This window comes from Typopeltis vanoorti, chromosome 15, assembly GCF_054136105.1.
Source record: "Typopeltis vanoorti isolate ZY-2024b chromosome 15, IOZ_Tvanoo_1.0, whole genome shotgun sequence".
Classification (NCBI taxonomy): domain Eukaryota; kingdom Metazoa; phylum Arthropoda; class Arachnida; order Uropygi; family Thelyphonidae; genus Typopeltis; species Typopeltis vanoorti.
In genome coordinates, this window is record NC_143563.1 from 47553038 (window position 1) to 47569927 (window position 16890).

At 35.9% G+C, this 16890-nt stretch overlaps 1 protein-coding gene across 1 annotated transcript in view; it reads left to right on the forward strand.

Moving 5' to 3' along the window:
* The first annotated feature begins 9246 nt into the window (after positions 1-9246).
* Positions 9247-16890, forward strand: part of rho-5 (rhomboid-5) — a 464881-nt gene continuing 457237 nt past the window's right edge. Inside the window, exon 1 of the mRNA XM_090404834.1 lies at positions 9247-9577. The gene's annotated coding sequence lies outside the window, so the exon portion shown is untranslated. The remainder of the gene's footprint in view (positions 9578-16890) is intronic.

The window sequence follows — 16890 nt, forward strand, 5'->3', positions numbered from 1 at the left end:
TTGAAAATGAACAGCGTGAAGGACGTCCAAAAGTGTAACAACACCAGATCACATTGATCAAGTGCACGATATGGTACTGGGTGACCGGCGAGTCAAAGTGCGTGAAATTGCTCAGATTATAGGCATTTCAAAAGAGCGTGTAGGACATATTTTGCATTAAGAATTGCAAATAAAAAAGCTTTGCGCAAGATCGATGCTGTGCTTGCTCACATCAGATCAAAAACGCACTCGCATGAAAATCTCTGAACATTGCTTGGAGTGTTTTAACAAGAATAAAACTGCTTTTGTGCATCGATTTATTACTATGGATGAGAGTTGGATTCAACCTTAGACACCAGAATCCAAACAGCTGTCGAAACAGTGGACAGAAGCCGGTTGTTCAGCGCCAAAGAAGACAAAATCGGTTCCATCAGCAGAAAATGTCATTTCATTTGTGTTTTGAGATGCTAAAAACATTTTGTTTATTAATTATCTCGAAAAGGGTAAAACAATAACCGGAGAATATTATTCAGACCTTTTAACAAGATTAGATAAAAAATTCATGAAAAAAGACCCCATTTGCAGAAGAAAAAAACCATCTTTCATCAGGACAATGCACCTGCCCACAAAGGTGTTTTGGCAATGGGAAAATAAAGGGATCTGTACTATAAATTGTTGGAACATCCACCATATTTCCCAGATTTAGCTCCCTCTGATTTCTATCTCTTCTCAAAACTAAAACTCTTCCTAGCTGGTCAGCGTTTTTCTTTAAATCAAGAGGTGATTTTGTAGATCTTACTGAGAACCACTACAGGGACGGGATAATGGAGCTGGTGCATCGCTGGAATAAATGTATTTGTCTTAAGGGAGATTCTGTTGAAAAATAAAAATAATTTTGAAATTATAAATTCGTTTATTTATTGTTAGGCAGAGAACGTTTCAGACCACCCTCGTATCGTCATATGATAATTAATTAAGTCACATTTTCTTCTACTTGCGAAATATCGAAGAGATTCACTGGGAATTTCCTAAGCTTGGATCAATAATTTCTGCTCACACAGCACTTTTACTGTCTTTACCAACCGACCCCCCCCCCCTCTTCCCGGGTTCCTGTAATGCAACTTTAATATTACTAGCACATCCAACTTGATTTGCTTCCAGAGTACTCTTTCTTCCATATAGCACGTTTAAATGTTTAATGTCTTCATTCATCGATTTAAGTTAATCGATATAAAATTCACATTATCACTCTGTTAAGGTAGGATTAAATGACTTGACCCTACTTTAACAGAGTGATAATGTGAAATTTCTTCTTTTGCATACCATAGCAAAATTCGATAATAATATGGTAGCACATTTACTAGGAATAGAAACATCGACACGAAATTATATTACACATTATTTAGGAAATTAAGTATACAATCAGATTATTAAAACTATAGCAGAAGAGCTGAATGAAATCATTTTGAATGATTTCCGGACACTACAAGAGATAATGGAAAATGTTTATGGGGAGCAAGACCTTCACATGAATATAAACATATTTAAATGTGAATTTTGTCTGAGAAACAGGTTTATGTTCTGAATATGGAATGTTGGATCATTATATCCACGTTGTGAACTAATGATTCTGCAAAGAATTAGCACATTATGAAGTTCCTCGTTAATTTTTGTGATATAAGTTGCCAGGAGCCTGGAGAATTAACAAGTGTGAAAGGATATATCTTTCTTTATTCAGGTATTCAAGAAGGAGGGCCAGAACAGGTTGGTTTCTTGATCCAAGAGAATAGTAGGCACTGTATTATAGATCTTAAACCTGTGAATAGTAGATCTGTGATAGTCATATGCATTATATACGTATATGCTAACAATGCTAACGTATATGATTATCAGGAAGTGGATCTCTTTTATGGGTAAATCAATAAAGTGTTCTTGAAACATCCAAGAAATATATGGCATGTATAAACGCAGCAAAATCCGAATCTTTCCCAGGTGTTGACAATTCAGTGACCATAATATAGTCAGAGCAAAATTTATGTTGAAATTTGAATTAGAACCAAGAGAAAATAAGAAGAAAATGTTTAGCTGTAAAGAGTGTTTACATGCTCTTTACAGTGAAGTGGTGTTAGCTCAACGGAAGTGCATATGCATTTTTTCAGCGATAGAGCGTCGTAAGTTCGAATCTAGCTACCAATGAGAGAACTTTTTCGAAGCCTTTTCTTCGAACCAGTTCTCGGATTATTCGATCTCTAGCAAAAGGAAGCTTTTTTTCTCGAGGAAATTCAGGTTTCTCGTTCCGTAAACTCATGAAAAATGTTGTATTTGGTTTAGCGTTCTCGACGGACTTGTTAGCTGTCTCTTCACTGCTTACCCCTTAAATCAGTGATAGCCTTGGGCCAGCTATTTCTGATTGGCTACCAGTGGAGATTGAACTGCCTAAGCAGGCTACAAAAGTGAGACAGGGCTAAAACGGCTTCGCATACTCGGATATACGAGAATACAGGTTAGCTGTAAGCTGTTTTTTTACATTTATATTTATATATATATATATATATATATATATATATATATATATGTAAACGTTTCTAACAAAAATCGTAAAAACTCAATTGTACGAACACTGTTAAGTCTAATTACCCACCTATCAACATATGGGGAGTAGTATGGAGATTTTAGAGAAATTGGTAAGAACTTGGATACAGAAATGGGTTGATAGGCAAGCTATAGAGTACAAGGAACAGCACTGGTTAACTAAAGGGATATCGTGTTTTAGCATTTGCTCATATTTCATTACAATGTAATTGCTGAGTTGGATAAAGGGAATGGATACACTATGATATTGTTAGATTTTGTTAAAGCAGTTGGCAGGATTCCACATATCATGTTGCAGAAACTGGAGAATTTGTTGTTTGAAATATAGAGTTTTGACTTGGATAAATTGATGGTTGATAGTTAGATATCAAAAAGTGGAAAAATTTGGTAGGTGGGTATGAATCTGTCAGATTTCAGGTGGCGAATAGTGAACTCTAAGGATCGGCCCTTGGACCACTGCTATTTAATTTACTGATAACCTGCACTTAGAGAATAATTTCAAAAGCTGGAAATTTGGGCAAATGATAACTGCTATCAATTCAATGTTAGTACGTGTAAAGTTATCCATGTTGGTTTTGATAGTATTTCCAATGACATATAGTATTATATTATCAGAACTATGCTACAAGAAACCGATAAGGCTAAGGGTCTTGGCAAAAGGGTGAATATATTTAAAATTAAGTGGCCACATAGCAAAAATTGCAAATACAACTTCGAAGATAATTGAGTTGTTGAAACGAATATTAACATATAAACATGTGGAAGTCACTTTTCCTCTTTAGAAGAACTTTATATGACCATACAGGACTACTCCACACAAGTCTGGTCTTCTTCTGGGTTTCAAAGAGATAAAGAAGCTGTGGAAATAGTGCAAAGAATAGCTACAAGGACTGTATCGGGATTATAGAATGTAGATTATGAGGACAGATTGAGAGAGTGTGCGTGTGTGTGTGAACTATAGACTCATAACAGCAGAAACAGCGATTATATGATAGAAATTTATATACTTCTGAATGAGTGTTATAGGATACCGCCTATTGGAAATTTTCGTTTTTTGGAAGGCAGGAAGGGAACGTGGACGGAGCCGTGAAGATTAAGTTTGGTCGTGAGTAAGATAGGAATAAGGGCTAAATTTTTCTCTCACAGAGGAAATGTAACAGATTGTGCCTTAAAGTGTTATGTGAATGTGTATTAGAGAAAATATGACAACTTGTTTGGATGATGTATACCTGCCCTTGATTAGTCCTTGACACTCTGGATGTCTCAGATAATAATAATAATAAACGAATCCACTAACGGCTTTTAATTTTCTATAGGGAGTGTGCTAGGTTGTTTAATCCTATTGATGTGTTAGAGACTGAGAGAAGTTCAATTTGTACCAGTAGCCAATCATAGATATCTGTCCCAAGACTATCTCTAATGATAATTGACATCCAGTGAAGTCTGTTAAGTCCTGTTAAGTCCCGCAATTTCGTGGTCACTAATCCTAACACGATATTTTATTGTCGAAAATAATGTGAGTTCTACGAATGATTTTCTTAAGTTTGCAGAACGAGAAACCTGAGTTTCTGGGAGAAAAAACCCCATTTGTCCATGCCAGAAATCGACTATCTCTGGAACCTGCAGAAGAAAGAGTTAGAAAAAATTCTTTTAATCGGCGATTAGATTTGAACTTTGAACAACTTTTATCAGGTCATCGATTGCCTTTATGTAGCCGCCACTATCATAGAGCCACATAGTCATACTTATTAATCTAATAATATGTTATTTACATGACCTTTAGGCTCATCACTCTCCTACTCAGGTTGCTTTTGACAACTATAATTTTTTGAATAAGGAGGTTAGTCTTATGGCTAAATACATATTGTCATATATAAATTAACTGTTTTCTCCTGGCCAGTTACCTGGGTTCAGGATGAAAAAAAAAAGGAGTTTCACAAAGTTAAATTTCTGCTAGCTTGGTATACGACCAGCTAACTCGCTTTCATTTGAAAAGCCTGATGGATATATTCTTTGTTTACTACATGAGATTTGAACCCAGCTGTATGAGCAAGCATAGGGCTTCACTAAAATTGACCAAACGACGTAGGATCCTGTTATATCACTGCAATGCATTTTGAAAAGAAAAGTTGATTTGGGATTATTAAATTGTTAATCATTTTGGTAGCATGAGTTCTGCAAGTGGTGGACGAGAACTGTTATTGCATTCGACCTCGCATGGGAGTGTAGCTAATATTTATATAGCAGTTCCTTAATGTGTTAACAAACGACTCTTATGAGAGTGTTTTTTGTGCCTGAAAATATTAAAAAAATATAAAACTAATCCTATGCTTTTTTTTTCAAAGGTGAGTAGGACGAGCTCTTTAAATCATAATTAACTTTTATACATACATATGTACGCAGTTGGCCTCTTTCTTAGGTGTTGCTAATAGCTGAGCTTATGGCTATTACTAATGTTCAAGGAATCTAGAAAAGAGCATACGACAAAATACCTATTTGAAAAAATAATAAACCCTGCTAGGGTTTATTTTCTGAAACAGTGTGAGTTCTGTGGTTGATTATCTTGATTACCAGGCTTAAATACCCCTGTGGCTATGAAGAAAATAAAAGCTACATGACTGTTCCAAGGATAGCCTAACTCAATAAAGGTTGAAATAATGCCATAAAATATTCTCTTGTATTATTATTATTATTATTATTATTATTATTATTATTATTATTATTATTATTATTATTATTATTATTATTATTACACACTGCATGCAGTCAGCAGACTCATCTTGGGAGGTTCATTCAAGTGACAATATATTTATTATATAGAATCTTAAAATCCGTAACACTCCTTGCATTAAGATTACATACTGGTAATGCATTCCTTTCATTGACAATTCTCAATGTAAAAAATCTACTCCCACATTCCTCTTCACAACACTTTCACATAACTTCCAGGGATGACCTCTAGTTTTTCCCTTCGTACCTTCTACTTTTTTTTTTTTATAATCCTCTTTGGATTAATCTGATGAAATCTTCTCACTAACTTAAAAGTTTCTATCTTAAGGAACATTATCACTAACTACAGTGATAAGTTTTAATACGTAAATATTTCATCCCAAGTATCTTGGACATCCTCAGTACAGTAATTCAAACAATACTAGGAATAACATACAGTTACGGCGCATGATTACAATGGAATCTCAATATGCGTGCAGTAAAGTGTAAGTATTATTATTATTATTATTATTATTATTATTATTATTATTATTATTGCTAAGGGAAACTCCAAGGAGTCGACAGACTCATCGAGGGAGGCACTAACATCATGTATGGAACAACTATTCAACATTCACACAGTATCTATCATATCTTGCCTTGAACTCATTCACGGTCGTAGCACCCACAACAGATTCTGGAAGCTTATTCCACTCATTCACCACTCTCCAAGTAAAAAACCTAGCTCTAACACCCTTGTCAACCACGCTCTTGCCCAGCTTCCATGCATGGCCCCTAGCCCTCCCACCACCAGTCATATTTTCAAAAATATCTTCTGGATCAATCTTATAAAAACCCTTCAGTAATTTGAATGTCTCAATCATATCACCCCCTCCTTCGCCTATCGTCCAATTTCTGCAACCCACAAATCTTCAACCTATTCTCATAAGGTTCATTCTACAGACCTGCTATCATCTTGGTCACTCGTCTCTGGACCCTCTCCACTTCCTCCCCATCACGAAGAAACCTTGGTGCCCATAACTGGGCACAGAAGTCCAGATGGGGTCTTATCAAGGCTGGATACAACTTGTTTGTCTCTGCATGTTAAAGTATTTTTCAGAAGCCAAGTGATTTGATGAGCTGTTTTAGTCACTTTTGCAATGTGCCCCCTAAACTTCAACTCCCTATCCACCAACACTCCCAAATCCCTGGCCTCATCAATCTCCTGGAGTACGGTTCCACCTATGAGATATACTGCTGCTATTCTTTTCACCCCAAAGTGCATAACCTTACACTTTGCCACATTAAACTGACATCCATTTTTCCTAGCCCAGTCCTCCAAACTATCCTAATCATCCTGTAAAATTTTGACATCCTGTGCACTCACAATTGCGCTACCCAACTTTGCATCATCAGCAAACAAGTGAACACTTCCTCTCAAATCCTTTCCAATATCATTGATGAACAAATTGAAAAGCAGTGGTCCAAGAACAGAGCCCTGCGGCACTTCACTAGTCACAAGACGTCTTTTTGACTCCACTCCTGAATAAACAACTCTTTGGTATCTCTCCTTCAACCACCCTCCTATCAATCTTACCAACCCTATATCTATCCCCATCTGCTCCAGTTTACTGATTAGGGTTCCATGTGGTATCCTGTCAAAGGCCTTGGCAAGGTCCAGTAGTATCACTGTAAACCCATTATCCCTATCCAGTTGAGCCGCCACTGTGTTATAAAAGTATATTAAAACATAACCGAACAAAAATAAAATAAAAAACATATATAAAGAGATTATTTTACACAATTTTGTATGACAATTTCCCATACTTTAGGAATAGTATGAACGTCATTGTGGTTTAAATTTGGTCTGTGTAGTAGGGCTTCAGCACTTTCTTTGTATAAACGTTCATGTTTATATAAAGATCTATGTAAAAGTTTCGACTTTTCCCAATGGATCCTACAGTTTGGGGTTTCAACTCTGTGTTGAGAGAGACCATATTTCTGCGGTTTGAAAAGACGAATGTGGTCTTGATGTTCCGAAATGCGTTTCTGAACAGATTTACCTGTTTGTTCAAAGTAAGACAACTTGCAGGAGCGTGGGATCACATACATGCCAGGTGACATCAGAGGTGAAAGTTTGTCCTTAGGAGAAGGTAACAAGTTAGTGATGAATTCACCACAGGTTTCATTTATAAAAATAAGGAACATTATGACAGAATTATGAATTTGTCTAACATCACAAAATACCCAATTATAATTTTTGCTGGATATGACTGAAATACATTGGATGAATTAGAGCATATAACCGACGTTTGCTTCTGGCTGTCCAGCATTACATCCTTGTCGCAAGTATACACTGAAAAAAGAGATTTATATATTTGCAGAGGATTTTAAAAGTGGCCAGCAGTTCTCTAACTTAAACAAAGCTATATTATTATAACATTACATGTTGCATCCGCTGACTCATCATGGGATGTCACTCTACACTGCTCACACAATCCTAACCCCTGTTCCATATATTTGCCATCCACAGTGTGTGCCTTACACACAGCTTGCATAGAATTGGAGATGATAGGTAGAAATGAGAGCTTAAAAAGGGCATTGCTGCCCTTTAACTCTAAATTTGACTCTGTCTATTTGCATTTTCTCATTCTTATTAAAACTATAATACTGCCAGCCTGGCTGGCTGAGTGATTAGCATGTCCCCTCTCCAATCAAGAGGCTGCGGGTTCGAATTCCGCCGTGGCCATGGATGTTTGTGATTCTGTGAAAATATTAGTGGTGGTGTTTTCGGTAGATGGCGTGGGAGTAGATGGTGGTTCGTCATAGTTAGTGGAGACAGAAAGCTATAGAGTAGGTGCCCTCCCTCGATGAGTCTTTGGACTCTCTGGAGGTGTCATGTAATAATAATAATAATATAACCGTCTCCGATACGCAAGCTATATCAAATTGCCCTTAGGGCTCCTGGGCATTGCCTTAGTTATTTAGTCAATACGTTGGAGTGAAAAGTTCGGAGTGAAGGAATGTCTGGCAAAACTGTATCGGAAAAAAAATCAGCCCCGTCTCACTTTTGGAGACTGAATGGGCAGTTCAATCTCCACTGGCAGCGAATTAGAGATAGCTTGCCCAATGCTATCACTAATTAAGCGGCACTCAGTGAAGAGAGACTGCTCAACAAGTGCAGCCATCTCGTGGTCCCTAACCCTAACACAATATATTTAATGTCTGAAATAATGTGGGTTCCAAGGTCGATTTTCTTGAGTTTACAGGACGAAAAACTCTTGTTTCCGGGAGAAAAAACCCGCTTGCCCGTGCCAGAGATCGATTAACTCGGGACCAGTCGAAAAAAGGCTTAGTAAAATTTCCTCTAGTCGACGACTAGATTCGAAACAAAGTCTTCCTTCGTGCGGTCAAGCGCCGTGGTGTGCAAACGCCACATCCACTGAGCTACACCGGCTCTCAAAACTGTATCTCTACAATAAAAATACAATTTTTCAAAATTTATTTTATTTTCTTGAATTTCGGCCGCACATATGATCTTGCCGATACGGGTAACAATTTTTCTTCCCAATCAACAAGTAATACATTTTCATACAATACAATTAATACAATCATAGATTGCCAATGTTGATGAATATATCAATATGTTGATTATATAGTTATAGAATTATCAATAATCAGTTATTTCATTACTATAATTGAGGGACAGTTCTCACAAATTTGGATTTAATTCGTTTAACATTATTGTCTAGGTTCAAATACGTTTATTTTCTTTTGTGGAATGCGAACTTTCAACCTATGACTTTTATTGAATATTTCACGCTTTTCATTCCCGATAGTAAAATCAACGGCACCACTCTAATATATAGCAAAATAATGAGTACTGATAAAATACTGGGAACCAGTGTTAGCGTGACTTCAAAATGCGGTCTCCACGGGAGTGCGCTGTGTACCCATTTTTCTGTTAGTGACAGTGAATCAGTTCTGAATAAGATTTTAAGAGATGTCGACATTATGAGTTTTTGGTATTGTTGTGAGTTCAATTAGTGTATTTTTCAAAGTGCTGTATTGTAAATCTGATGTCATTAGCAACATTTGTTGAGTTAAAATGCTTACCGTTAGTGCTTCCGAAACATACAGATAAACCTAAGATGAACGTCTGTGTATAGTGCCAGATATTGGCTATTGCCTTTCCTGTTATTTCGTTGTCTGCCTGGTGAGGGTTACTGTTAGCTGGCCAAGTGTGTCTGTTGGTGTTGCAGTTAGTGTTTGTTTACGAATTAAGTATCAATTGAAGGTAAGTGAGAATACACTGTTAAGATTCATATGCACTTTCCTTTCAAGCACTTTTAGAAAGATTGCAAAAAAAAGATAAAAAAAAAATAGATGGATGCCTAACCTCTTCCAGTGTCAACATAATGCACTTCTCAATTTCGTGATTTTGAGTTGTCTTCAGCGCATCCATCTACAGGTGTTTATCATTACGGTCATTATTCATTTAACTGTAAAACTAATTGCAGATAACTATATACTTACGTGAAAGAGAACAATATGTTCATCATATATTATGTTTTGAAGAATTTTTCTATTAAAAATACAGTTTTCAACCTGACTGTAGAAATTTCTCCTACATCTGGTACATTTTCATTTTATCATGGTTATATATCCCCATCTGACATAAATTGTTTTTGCCATTCGGTCATCTTTCTTTCAATGAAGATCTTGGTTTCATACCAGGTTGTTGCACCCTACTAAGCAAATCTGATTTGGATTTCCAGCATAATCAAAAAAAAAAAAAAGTTCTAGAAAATGATTTGTTAAAAACTAGTTACTGTATATTATCATTGAATACTTTCCACAGAGTTAAATTACATCATATATATATATTTTTTAATCCAAAGACATATTTAATCAAGGTCTTCAAAATTACCAACATTTGTTACAAAAAAAAAAATATATATATTCCTAAAAATTTGAATGAAATTGTACTTCAATATGAATTTCTAAAACAAAACAAAAAAAAAATCATAATATAGTATTATTTTCATCCAAATTTTCCTTTGAAATTCTGATTTTACATTGTAAAAACAGCAGCCAACCACCTAGTTTGAAGTGAAATTATGCATAGAAATTGTAGAAAAAACAAGACATGCACCTTTCAATTGGAAAAGACCTGAGTTTTATTCTCATTATGATGAGAGGAATTTTTATATTGATTTTATTTTTTTCTCACTTAAAGGTGAGTTAGCTTTCATAAGTAATAGGTGTTTCCTCACCCAAGTTGGCATTTTTGTTTTCAAGCATAAGGCCAAGAACACATGCAATTAACAGACAGAAATCCTATGTAGTGAATAATAGATAGTGAATTGCACAGCATTGATGGCAGAGCATGTAGTGTTATGTATGTATGAGATATATGTTATAGATATCCTTTGTGTGTAAGTTTTGTTTTGGCAACACCATACTTTATGACACCAGCAGATATGTTAACAGTTAGGCATGAAAGGTTAGATGAAAACCTAAATAAGGGAAAGGTACAGTATACAGTTTCTTCTAAGCTGTATTTAGTATGCTATGGCTTTCTTGTGAGATGACTACACAGTAGTAGTGTTATGTTGATAAATGGTGATAATATCAAAATTCATTGAATAAAAAGATTGGGAAAAATATTTTAAAAAAAGTTATTACTGGCCTTTTACAGCAGAGTTTAAGTTTTTAAGTTCATCTAGGCTTGAAACTGCATGAACTTTGCAAATTACCCAAATTGCTACTTTTTTAATCTTTCGCATTACAAGTAGCATTACTTCCAAATGTATTCAAGATTGATTTTATGTTTGTTAGGAAAAAATCAGAGTACTTTGAGAAAACCCAATCCCATGCATTAGACTAATTCTGTATTAAGTAACTTCTTATATTTGTTTTGTTTTGTTTTCTTCCCTAACTTTTTATTATACCTTGTAATGGTGGTTGCTATCTGTTCTCTATATTCCTTGAATTAATTTGTGAACTTCAATGAAATCTATCTTTTGTTAGACAAAGTCAACAAATTACAGCTGACTAGTCGATTCTTGTAACTATCATGAAACACTCCATCTGTGCACTTTGTGACCCTTCTGATTATCTTTGATTCTCCTGATATTTATTAGAAATATGAGTGAGCAAGATTGTGAGGCATAATTCAGTATGGGTCTAGTCAGATTTAGCATAAAGGTATTATAAGTTTTTTTCTCCTACAAACGAAGCTTAGTTACTTAGTCTTCTGAACTTTCTGGTTGTCTAACCAAAATAAACAGGTTCTTAAATTCACAAACTTTTTTTAAAAGCCTGTTCAACTTATATCCATTTAATACCATCTTGGTAAGCCAAATCATATATACTTACTTACCTTTGTTCAAAATAAATTTTTAACCCCACTTTCTTTCAGTTTTAAAATTGTCATCCTAATAGTTCACTGCTCTATCTTAATATTTGTCAAGAAAAGATTAATTTTCATATTTAAGCCTAAATCATTTATAAATATGTTAATCAATGGCTGTAACATGGAGTTGCACTGCTACTAATCACAGAGCTCTTAGATGGCTCCTCCCCAAACACAACTTCCTCTTTATTTGTAAGCCACCAATTTTCTACCTGTCTCAGTAAACACTATCAAAGGTTTACTAAAATCCAGATCAATCACATCAGTCATTACCATTATTAAAAGAACATGTAAGACCACAGTAATAACTTTTAATTAATAAAGGTACAGATATTTCATACTAAAACTAATAGTACATCTTCAATGTCATACAAACAGTTATAGGAATGGAATACAAGTAATGAACATTCGGTGGATCACCTATTAAAATACAATTGTTGCCGCATGCTAGGAAATGATTGAAAATAATAATTAATCTTTAAGATAATTTTTTTATTGATCTTAAAACTTAATTTCATTTGAGGCCATTTGGTGTGAGATTGTGGCTAGCAGAACTAAATATACAATTGGGTGCTGCTATAGACCAGGTGATGGAAAAGATGGTGGTGACAGTATGCACAAGCAAATAGAAGAAATGAGTGGAAGGAGGGTGATTATTATGGGAGATTTCAACTATGGTCGCATTGATTGGAGTGAGGAGAGGACACACGGGAGGAAGGAATTGGATTTTATGCAGTTATTAAGGGATAACTATCTGCGACAGCATGTAATGGAAAATATTAGGGGTCAGAGAGTGCTTGACCTAGTAATTACATCTGAGGATTTGGCTGTAACAAATATGACCACATTGCCACCAATCGGTGAGAGTGATCATAGGGTCTTGACTTGGGAGGTGGCAAAAGGTGTAGAATTTTCAATTAAGACAGGGTACATGTGGAATTATCGGGCTGGAAAGTATGACAAGCTTAGGAGTTTGATTGGTTCAGTGCCATGGCATGTACAACTGCAAGGACTAGAAGTCAATAGTGCATGGGAGGTAGTTAAGAAGTGTTTGCATGAAGCAATGGCTGACTGTATACCTAGAGTCCGAATAATAAATCAACTAGGGGTTAAATGGATGAATAACACCATTAAGCTTGAGCTGCAAAAAAAGAAACAACTATGGAGGGAATTTAAGGAGAAAGGTGACCGGCAGGCACATGAACGGTATAAAGCGCAGGCCAGAAGGGTAACGAGTGTGGTAAGAAAAGCAAATAACGATTACGAAAGAACATTGGCCATGCAGGCTAAAGAGAATCCTAAACAGTTTTTTAGATATGTAGCAAGTAAAAGGAAAAATATACATGGCAGAATGATTTTAAAGAATGCCGATGGTAGGGAGGTAACTGAATCAGTTGATATAGTTGAGTTACTGAGTGAGCACTTTGCAAAAATATATCATCCAGGTGGTGACATTGCAGAAACGAACGTACCAGTAGATTATACGGGAATTGTGGTTAATGAAGTGGAGGTGAGTAGTCTATTGCATAACCTCAATGTCAATACATCTGTGGGATTGGATGGTATACCAGCTCGTGTTGTACGAGAAGCAGCTAAAGAATTGTCAGTACCCTTGACCATTTTGTTTAATTTGAGTCTCGGGTGTGGGTTAGTCCCGAGCGGGTGGAAAGAGGGGAAAATAGTTCCACTGCATAAAGGTGGTTCCAAGACTGCTGTTGTAAATTACCGACCGATTAGCATATCAGGAATCATTGTCAAGGTCTTAGAGAAAATAGTCAAGAGGAAAATACAAGATTGGATAGAAGAAAATGGGATACTGTATCGGGGACAGCATGGTTTTGTGAAGGGTAGGTCATGCCTCAGTAACTTGCTCACGTATTATAACACAGTGACGGCTGAACTGGATAAGGGTAATGGGTTTACGGTGATTCTACTGGACCTTGCCAAGGCCTTTGATAGGATTCCACATGGAATTCTAATCAGTAAATTGCAGCATATGGGAATGGACATAGGGTTGGTGAGATGGATAGGAGGGTGGTTGACGGAGAGATATCAGAGAGTGGTTTACTCGGGAGTAGAGTCCACAAGACGGCCTGTGACTAGTGGTGTGCCACAAGGATCTGTTCTTGGACCACTGCTGTTTAATTTGTTCATAAATGATATAGGAAATGATCTGAGAGGAACAGTTCATTTGTTTGCGGATGATGCAAAGTTGGGTAGGGCAATAGTGAATGCAGATGACGTCAAAATTTTGCAGGATGATTTGGATAGATTGGAGGTCTGGGCTAAGGAGAATGGATGTCAGTTTAATGTGGCAAAATGTAAGGTTATGCATTTTGGAGTGAAAAGATTGGCGACAGTTTACTGCATTGGTGGAACCCTGCTCCAGGAAATTGATGAGGCACGAGATTTAGGAGTGTTGGTAGATAAGGAATTGAAATTTAGGGGACACATTGCAAAAGTGACCAAAACAGCTCATCAAATCACTTGGTTGCTGAAGAATACGTTGACAAGCAGAGACAAGCAGGTTATTGTTCCTCTCTATCGAGCCTTGATAAGACCCCATCTAGACTACTGTGCTCAGATTTGGTCACCTAGGTTTCTTCTTGATGGGGAGGAGGTGGAGAGGATCCAGAGGCGAGTGACCAAGATGATAGCAGGTCTGTGGAATGAACCGTATGAGAACAGGTTGAGGATTTGTGGGTTGCAAAAATTGGTTGATAGGCGGAGGAGGGGAGATATGATTGAGACATTCAAATTACTGAAGGGTTTCTATAAAATTAATTCAGAAGATATTTTTGAGAACAGGGCTGGTTGTGGGAGGACTAGGGGACATCCATGGAAACTGGGCAAAAGTGTGGTTAGTAAAGGTGTTAGAGCTGGGTTCTTTACTTTTAGAGTAGTGAATGAGTGGAATGCGCTCCCTGAGTCTGTAGTGGATGCTGTGACAGTGAATGAGTTTAAGGCGAGGTATGATAGATACTGTATGAATGTCAAATAGTTGTGATGAATATGATTTGGGGCCTCCCTCGATGAGTCTAATGACTCCCTGGAGTTACCCGTAATAATAGTAATAGTAATAATAATAGTAATAGGTACCTCTAAAAATTAGAGTCATTACCATGATATGTTTTTGTTCTAACCCTTTATAAAAAAGTAAAGATGGTTTATCTAATTGAAATCTCAATGAAGCAATGCTATGCCTTGCTCAATAAATTATTCCCATCAAAAATGTCCTAGGTATACAATTTCTCATTAATGTTTTAGTTAACTTTTCTCTAACATTAATCTCGTTGTAATTTTCCACTACATGCAGTCAACTATTCTTATGAATTGGAATAGCTCATTATTTTAATTCATGATTAAAAAAAAAAAAAAACATTCTATAGTTGAACACTTCATACTTCACTAACAGAAAGCATCAAGTGATGGGATGAAATTAGTTGTATACAAAAATAAATATTACTACTTGTTTCATCAAAAATAACAGTAAGCTCCCTTTATAGCAATCATTTTCCACTACAGATTTGCAAGTATATTATATTTGACAAGAAATTATATTGTTCTTTTCATTCTTATTTTATCCAAATGTAAGCAAAGAAATATTTGTATATGAAATATCCTCATACATATGTATATATGGAACAATTAATTTTGTTCTACTAGATCATTTTTAATGAAGAACTTCTGTAGCCCAGTCTTTCTAACCAAAAGGTGTCATTGATAATGAATGAGCTACAGAGGTTCCTTATTAGGGACATTTTCAACCGAAGATTAGTTAGCTGGTCTCATATAGAAGTAAAGGGTTTACCCCCCCCCCTTGGAAAAACTGCTTTTCATGAAAAACAAACTGTTCAGGATATGCAATTCACAGACAGAATACACTTGCTTTATAATCATATTTGTGGCTACCATAAATCCAGACAACAACAACCAGACAATTTTTTTTCACAGTTATTCATTATTCAGCTAGATCCATGAAACTGGTGAGCTTTCTGAATGACAGATCATTTTTCCATATATGAGCAGCTGTCTCGTGTACTGCCATATTATTAAAATACTTTAGGTTAGAGTTTTAGCAGTTTATTTTTCATATGCACTGTATATTATGGGAAACACAATGCATAACTTATGTAGCTCATTCATTATCAATGATACCTTTTGGTTAGAAAGACTGGTTTGAATCACATCTAGGATGCAAATAAGTTTTATAGGGATGTTTTGTTTGCACTTGAATAGAAGAAATATAACAATGAAAACAAAAATATAATTTGTTAAGTTTGAACCCAGCAAAACACTCAACTACACTTGTATCTAATCCAGTGTATCATAATATGGTGAGACACTGTTTTGCTACTTGTATAGGTACAAATAACTTCTGCCATTAAGTTAGCTCTTAGTATCTCTGAGTCTATCTCTTACTGATGAAACCTCAATAAAGATTATCCAGAAGGTGCTCACTAGCTATAACCATGATTCAGCACAACACTGTTTTTACATGCTGTTGAGTATTTGTCACAGTATTTAGCAGAATCAAAACTTAGTATTATGAAATGAACTTGGTTTAGAGTGATCTTTTTGTATCTTCCGTAGCGCAAATGGAAGAACAGAACATGGCGCCCTTTGATTGGAAAAGACCTGGGTTCGATGCTCATAGTGATAAGGGGAATCCTAATACGGTCTTTTTCAATTGAAGGTGAGTTAGCCGATCTCATACAGAGGTAGCAGGGTTTTTACCTCCCATAAACTCTGGTTTTTCAACCCACATACAGACAAATTGGCCTTCAGAACACATGCAATTTACAGACAAAAAATACTGTTGTTGGTGATGATGGGCAGTAGATGATGTTGATGGTAGTAGTAGTATTGTAGTAGGAGAGTTAAGCTGTAGTGAAGAGGACGAGATATATTTAGCGAAGTAGAATGCACTCCTGTGATGAATCCTTGGCACTCCCTAGAGGTGTCGTGTAATAATAATAATAATTATAATCTTTTTAGATCACTCATAGTTTTAGATATGGAAATTTCTTCACCTTTACTAAAGAAGTCAAAATTGGCAACAGTATTAATAGTGACATTAATCATAATGCATGGATGTATACCTAAGAAGAAAGTGTGCCATGCATTGTGGACCTTCAGAGCAACTTGATGTGAGATTAGTTGCTCTATTATAATCAGGACTTTTCAAATTC